Source organism: Bubalus bubalis, chromosome 11, assembly GCF_019923935.1.
Source record: "Bubalus bubalis isolate 160015118507 breed Murrah chromosome 11, NDDB_SH_1, whole genome shotgun sequence".
Classification (NCBI taxonomy): domain Eukaryota; kingdom Metazoa; phylum Chordata; class Mammalia; order Artiodactyla; family Bovidae; genus Bubalus; species Bubalus bubalis.
In genome coordinates, this window is record NC_059167.1 from 35,087,847 (window position 1) to 35,095,673 (window position 7,827).

Consider the following 7,827-nt stretch of genomic DNA (forward strand, 5'->3'; position numbering starts at 1 on the left):
TCCATGGGATTTTCCAGGCAAGAGTACTGGAGTGGGGTGCCATCGCCTTCTCCGCATAATAGCTCTATTCTCAAGCAAAAGCTAGAGATGATTCAGATGCCCTACAATAAGTGAAGAGCATAAAGTGGTACATCCATACAAGGATGTACAAGGTACATCCATACTACTCAGTAACAAAAACAAGAACTATTGAAACATGCCCCCCCCCACATGTTGTAAGTGCTAATCATTGAAGTCCATTTCTGTGGGGCTGACCACCTATTCTTTCTTTCATATACTCTTTTTTTTTTTTTTTTTAATTTTATTTTATTTTTAAACTTTACATAACTGTATTAGATTTGCCAAATATCAAAATGAATCCGCCACAGGTATACATGTGTTTCCCATCCTGAACCCTCCTCCCTCCTTATAAAAAATTATCTCAAAATGAATCACAGACTAAATGTATAACTCAAATTTAAGTGTTATAGCTCTTCTAGAATTGGTCTAGTAGGTTTCTGGTCTTTATCAGAAGACCCCTCAGGAAAAAAAAATAAATGTGAACTATAACTTTTAGAAAAAAAACTGGAGAAAAATTGGGGGATGTAGGACTAAATAAAGAAGTCTACAAAAATATAATCTATAAAAGGAAAAACTGATAAATTAGACCTCATCCAAAACTTTCAATTTTGCTATGCAAAAGATCTTAAAAGGATGAAAAGATAAGCCACAAACTAGGAAAAAATACATGCAATCCACATATTCAACAAAAGACTAGAATCTAGAATATATAAAAACTCAACATTAAAAAACAAACAATCTAATTAGGAAATGAGAAAAAAGCATTAATAACATGTCACCAAAGAGAATATATAGATGGCAAGTAAGCACATGAAAAGATGTTCAACAGCCTTATCCATTAGGGGAATGCAAATTAAAACTCCAATGATAAATCACCACACACCTTTCAAAGTGGCTAAAATGAAAAACAATAGCAGCACCAAATTCTGTCAAGAATGCATAAAACTGGATCATCCATAGATTGCTGCTGAGAACAAAAAATAAAACTCTGGAAAACAATCTGGCAGCTCCACACAAAACAAAAATATGACTACCATACAATCCAGCAATGACACTCTTGGACATTTCTCCCAGATAATTAAAATTTATGTTCACAACAACATCTGCGTGCCAATGGTCGTAACAGCTTTATTCATAATGACCAAAAACTGGAAACAACTCAGATGTCTTTCACCAGATAATCACTGAACAAATGTGGTACATCCATACCATGGAACACTACTCAACAATGAAAAGGACAGACTATGGACACACATGGCTCAGATGAGTCTCCAGGGAGTTATGCTAGGTGGGGGGGGAAAAAAGAACAATCCCAAACCACAGATTTTGCGGTTTTATTTATATAACATTCTTGAAATAACAGAATTATGGACATGATGAACAGGTCAGTTGTTGCCGAGAGAGGAGGGCACCATGAGGGATTCTTGTGGTGATAAAAATGTTCTTTTCCTTGAAAAGAAAACGAAATATCAATTGATACAATTTCATTGCATCAGTGAAATATCCTAGTTGTGATAATGTAAAATTGTTTTATAAAATGTTACCATTGGGAGAAATTGAGCAAATTGTACACAGGATCTCTGTACTATTTCTTAGCCAGTCATGTGAATCTATAATTATCTCAAAATGAAAATTCCATTATTTTTTTTTAAAAACCTACCTCTTGGGAACTTGATTGTTTTCTTTTTACATTTCTATCTGTGATTTTTGCTTGTAATTTTTTGTGAGTTTCTTTGAAAATATTAGCCTATTTGTATATTTAAGGAATTTTTTAAGTGTTTGGTCATTTGACATAGTAATTCTAAGCCCAGAAAAAACTCAAATGCAGATAGAGATGTTCATTGTAACAATATGTGCTAACACAAAATCCTGAAATCAACTTTGTGTCCAACATCTAACGGGAGATTAAATAAAATATCACATCCAAATGAAAGAATAATCTGCAATCATTAAAGAAAATTTTTTTACCCCCCAAATTTCAATCACATGTATAGCACTCACAATGTGCAAGGCACTGTTCCAAGATCCTTCCAAATATTAACTCATTTAGTCCTCATAGCAAGCCTCTGAGGTAACTACAATTATTACTGAATGAGGAAACTCAAGCAAAGAGAAGTTAAATAATTTGCCCAAAGTTATACAACTAATAAATAGCAGAGCTGGAGTCTGAATGGAGAGAGTCCTGGCTCCAAAGCCTGTACTATTCATCGTTACACTATTTAGCCATTGTTGGGTGTTATTATTATGGAGTAGAAGTAAAACTTTAAGTCAGATGCTAAAAAAATGAAAAAGGCAGAATTTTTCTAGAGATACATGGTTGACGACAACCAGCACTGAGAAAAAATGGCAGAGCAGATATACTGCTATAACTGCTTATGGAATCTAGAGTCATACAGTTTGAACTAGGTGTCAGTTCCCCCAATTCTAACCTATATAGCCTTGCATAAATCATTTAATCTGTCTGGGCATGAATTAAATAATCTATGAAATAAGATATAAAAGTACCTATTTTTCAGACTCATTGAGAGGATTATTGAAGTTAATATGTATAAAGTAATTCTCTTATAGTACATACTCAACAAATGCTAGTTTCTTTTCTCTCTGCTAACATCTAAAACACTATTTTTAAAGAAGGCAGAACATATTCAGATGATCACATCAAAATATATGCCTCATGATAAATGTAATCTCCTGATTATCACCAGCAAAATAAAATGGATGCATGAATCTAAGTGGCTTAAAGGACCATCTCAACTGCATAGCCTAAAAAGTTCCTGGGAAATGTAGAACCCACAGTGTGTGTAGCTGAAGCATCTCCTAGAGCTTGAATACACAGCACAAACAGCAAGTGGGTGGTAACACGGTTTACTTGATAAATACAGCAGACACTATAAAACATCCCTTGCAAAGTCCTAAGACTTAACAACATCAAAAGCAAATGTATACCATCCAATCTTTTATGGAACTTTATGACTTTATAAAAATGGAAACAATAGACTATTGCATCAACATACAATCCCAATACAACAATGAGGCTCAAGAGACTCAGATACACCATCTGGAGCAAGAGAAAGAGAGAGTGATCAAATATAACTAAACTATCTGTAGCAGGTCCAAGCAAGTAGTGTGGTATTACTTACAGTTGGGGAGAGATGCTCAGAGACCCTTAAGTAAAGTGTTGTGACTTATGAGTTTCCTTGTCACAAGGATTTTTAAAAAGTCTTTCCTACACAAAGCATGAAGCTGAGGGGGAATGGATTATCTGCCACGATACAAAATGTGTTTTACATTGATCATTTTAACAGTCAGGTAATTTCATATTTCATATCAATAGCAATGACAATTAGTAAAATCCTGTATCTAGAAGTTATACATGCTAAATCTGTGCAAGTTGCCATGGAAAGAATGTAGGTTTGGGAGCTAAATGGAGGTTGGTCTTCTGACCTCTCTCGTTAGCATTAAGGCGACTTTGAGCAAGTCATTTACATTCCTTTAATTCTCAGTTTTTGTTCTGGTTTCTTTTCCATAGGTAAGAAGTGGATTTATCCAGATTCAGAGAGAAGCGCTCTCCACAGAGTGTGGGCCACCACAGAGGGCGAGTGCCTAAGTCTCAGTTTTATTCAGCTATAAGGTGAAGAAAATTACTTAACCTTGAAGAATTGTTATAAGATTATAGATTAGGTATGAAAAAAGAAAATATCAAGTGGCCACTAAATCAACTGCTATTATAATTATTAAATTTAAAAGTGTGAAAACTCTTCAAACATTAACAATATTTCCTGGGGCAAAAATCATACAGGATGCAATAGATAAAACCTGAATAGTTCTAAAATGATTAAGTAACTGATTAATAAATACCTGAAAAAAAATCTTCAGACCCATATGTCTTCTGTGGTGAATTCTCGCAAACATTAAAAAAAAAGAAATCATGTATGTGTTGTGGTATTATTTTCAGTAGCCAAGATATGGAAACAAGCTCAGTGCCCATCAGTGGAGGAATGGATGAAGAAGACACACACGCCCACACACACAAAGGACTACCACTCAGCCATAAAGAAGAGTGGAATCCTGCCATCTGTAAAACATGGATGGGCACTGAGGACTTATGCAAAGTGAAGTAGGTCAGAGAAAGAAAAATATCATATGATCTGATCTAGCATGTGGAACCTAAAAAAACAGCAACAACAACATTATAACCAAGTTTACAGATATAAAAAGCAGACTGGCAGTTGCCAGAAAGCAAGGTGGATGCGGAAGTGGGCAAAATAGTTGAAGAAGGAAAAAGGTACAAACTTGTTTGAAAGTTCCTAAGAAAGTAAATATTAAAAGTTCTCACAAGAAAAAAGAACTTTTGTCATGTGTATAGTGATGGATGGTAGCTTATTATGGTGATCATTTTACAGTGTATATAAATAGTGAATCATTATGTTATATATCTGAAACTAATATAATTTATATTATACTTGATATTACATAATATATTATTATATTATTGTTATATAATTAAATTATATTATCAATTATACCTCAACAAAAATTAACTAATTTTTCAAAAGAAATCATACAAATTCTATAAAACTCTTTCAGAAAATAGAAACACAAAAACCTATCCAACCTCATTTTATGAGACCAGAAGTCATTATCCTGATCCCAAACTAGATTATAAGAATAAAAGAAAAGAAAATAAGAACAATATTACTTATGAACATAGATGCAAAAATCCTTAACAAAATGTCAGCACATCGCATCTAACAATACATAAAAGGAATAATACACCACAACCAAGTGGGGTTTATCCAGGGAATGTTTAAAACATGAGCTCATGTTTAAAACTCAATCATGCAATCCACAATATTAGCATTATAAAAAAAACATATGATCATAAGCAATTGATGCAGAAAAAACATTTGAAAAAAATCAACATCCATTATGACAAAAACTCTGAGCAAACTAGATCTACAAGAGAACTTCCTCAACTTGATAAAAGGTATCTACAAAAAACCTATAACTAATATTATACTTAATAATGTAAACTGAATATTTTATCTCCAATACAGGGAACAAGGCAAGGATGTCCACTCTCACCAACCATTTTCAATATCAGCAAGTCTTGTTAAGTGCAACTGGCAATAAACAGAAATAAAAGACATACCAAATAGAAAGAAAGAAAGAAAACTTCACTATTCATACATAATGCAATTGTCTACATAAAAGCTTAAGCAGTCTGGGAAAAAAAAAAAAAAGAATAAGTACATTAGCAAGTCCTCAGAATATAAGGTCACCTCACAAAAGTCAATCACGGTCAATGGACTGACTCCAAAATATGCAAATAGCTCATGCAATTCTATGTCAAAAAACCCAGTCAAAAAATAGGCAGAAGATATAAATAGACATTTCTCCAAAGAAGACATGCAGATGGCCAAAAAAGCACATGAAAAACACTTCACTACTTATCAGAGAAACACAAATAAAAACTATAATGAGGTATTACCTCACACTGGTCAATATGGCTATCATCAAAAGGTCTACAAACAATAAATGCTGGAGAGGGTACAGAGAAAAAGGAACCCTCCTACACAGTTGATGGAAATATAAATTGATACAACCACTATGGAGAACAGTATGGAGAAAAATAGAACTAGCTAAAGAAGATGCGAAACACACACACGACTATTACTCAGCCATAAAAAAGAGCAAAATAAGTGAAGTCAGACAGAGAAAGACAAATATCATATGATATCACCTACATGTGTAATTTAAAATATGATACAAAGCAGAAGAGGAATAAAAGATTTCAAAAACAAACTTAGTTTCCAAAGGGAAAACATGGGGGGAAGGTATAAATTAGAAGCTTGGCATTAACATCCACACATTACTATATGTAAAATAGATAACCAACAAGGACCCACTGCATAGCACAGGGACCTCTACTCAATATCCTATATGGTATTATAAGTAATAATCTATATGGGTAAAGTTTGAGTAAACTCTGGGAGTTGGTGATGGACAGGGAGGCCTGGGGCCTGGAGTGCTTCAGTCCATGGGGTCGCAAAGAGTCAGGCATGAGTGAGCAACTAAACTGAACTGAACTGATATGGGTAAAGAATCTGAAAAAGAATTAATACATGTATACATATAACTGAATCACTTTGCTGTACACCTGAAAGTAACACAACATTGTAAATCACCTATATTCCAATTGAATTTTTTTAAAAAGCAGCCAGTGCCAAAAATTTATGTTCTGTATGATTTCATTTATATGACATTCTCAGAAAGACAAAACTACAGTGATTGAGAACACATCAGTGGTTACCAGTGGCTGGGAGGAGGGAAGGATGTGACTGAAAAGGAGCCACAGAATGGACATTCTGGGTGGTGCAACCATATATACCCTGACTGTGGGACTACTTATACAAATTTTTACATGTGTTAAAATCTATAACACTGTACATACAAAAGAGTCAATTTTACTGTATATAAATTTATGAAAATATTTTTGAAAAAACGTTACATTGCTAGCATCATTTTGGCCAAATTCCGTTGGGTTTGACAACCATATTACAGTGACTATGCTGTGAGTCCAGAATCAAATCGCAGATTTGAATATAACCTGATAATATGGGCATGAACTTGACAGAGTTGTATTTACTGGCCTAGAGTAAGGAACTAAACCATAATCTTTACTTAATATTTGTTTACCTTATAGAATTTTATAGTAGAAGTCTGATTGATCATAAGTAAGACTGGCTGTCTAGAGACATTTACAAGGCTAGTCCTTAACGACATGATGGGCCAAATCAAATTGGATTCATGATCAATATTCTTCATAACAAAGAGATTTAAGTCAGGTTGGCTAAAAGAGTCAGTCTTCTTCAATCTACTAAATTTTATTTGCTATATCTTATTCTCCTAGCACTGCCTGTTTATTAATAGACATCTATAATGCAAATGGTCAGAAACTCCCTGTTCAGATATCAACTACAGTCCACTGTCTCCATTAGTACTTTTACTACACTAAAATTTAATTGGACTGAGAGCTTATGCTTGCCAACTTTTTCTAAATATAGTGCTTTCAAGCTTTATGCAGAATATGATACTTGGGCACTTAATACTTTGCTTTGTCTTGCTTGGTAATCAATGACAGGTGTGGACAGAAAATCTATGAGCAGGCTAAAAACAAACCAATATTGAAGAAGTTCTAGAATTGTATCATTTCTAAAGATATTCACTCATTCATTTATTCAAGAAATATTTACACAGTGCCAACTCTGTGATAAAAGTAGAAGTGTTAGTCACTTGGTCGTGTCCGACTCTTTGCAATCCCATGGACTGTAACCTGCCAGTCTCCTCTGTCCATGGAATTCTCCAGGCAAAAATACTGGAGCAGGTTCCATTCCCTTCTCTAGGGGATCTTCCTAACCCAGGGATTGAACCTGCATCTCTTGCATTGCAGCCATATTCTGAACCATCTGAGCCACCAGGGAATCTGTGATAGGTATTATGCTAATGAACAAGACACATAAGGTCCCTGCTCACAGAGCTTACAACTGGATGGAGGGAATGGAGGGTGAAAAATAATCAAATAAATAGCCAAATAAATAAGATATTCACAGACTGTAATAGGCATTAGGAAGGAAAGTCCAGTTGAGATGATAGAGAGTAACTGAGAGGGCTAACTAAGAGGGGATGGTCAGAAAAGGCCCACTAGCAAAGTAAGATTTAAGCCAAGACCTGAAGGATGAGAATGAGGTGACTGTAAAGAAATGA

At 34.4% G+C, this 7,827-nt stretch overlaps 1 non-coding gene across 1 annotated transcript; it reads left to right on the top strand.

Annotated features, from left to right (window-relative positions):
- Positions 1-459: 459 nt before the first annotated feature.
- LOC112577858 lies at positions 460-520 on the top strand. The gene has a single exon (XR_003102060.1). It is a non-coding gene; the product is annotated as a U7 small nuclear RNA (small nuclear RNA).
- Positions 521-7,827: the final 7,307 nt, after the last annotated feature.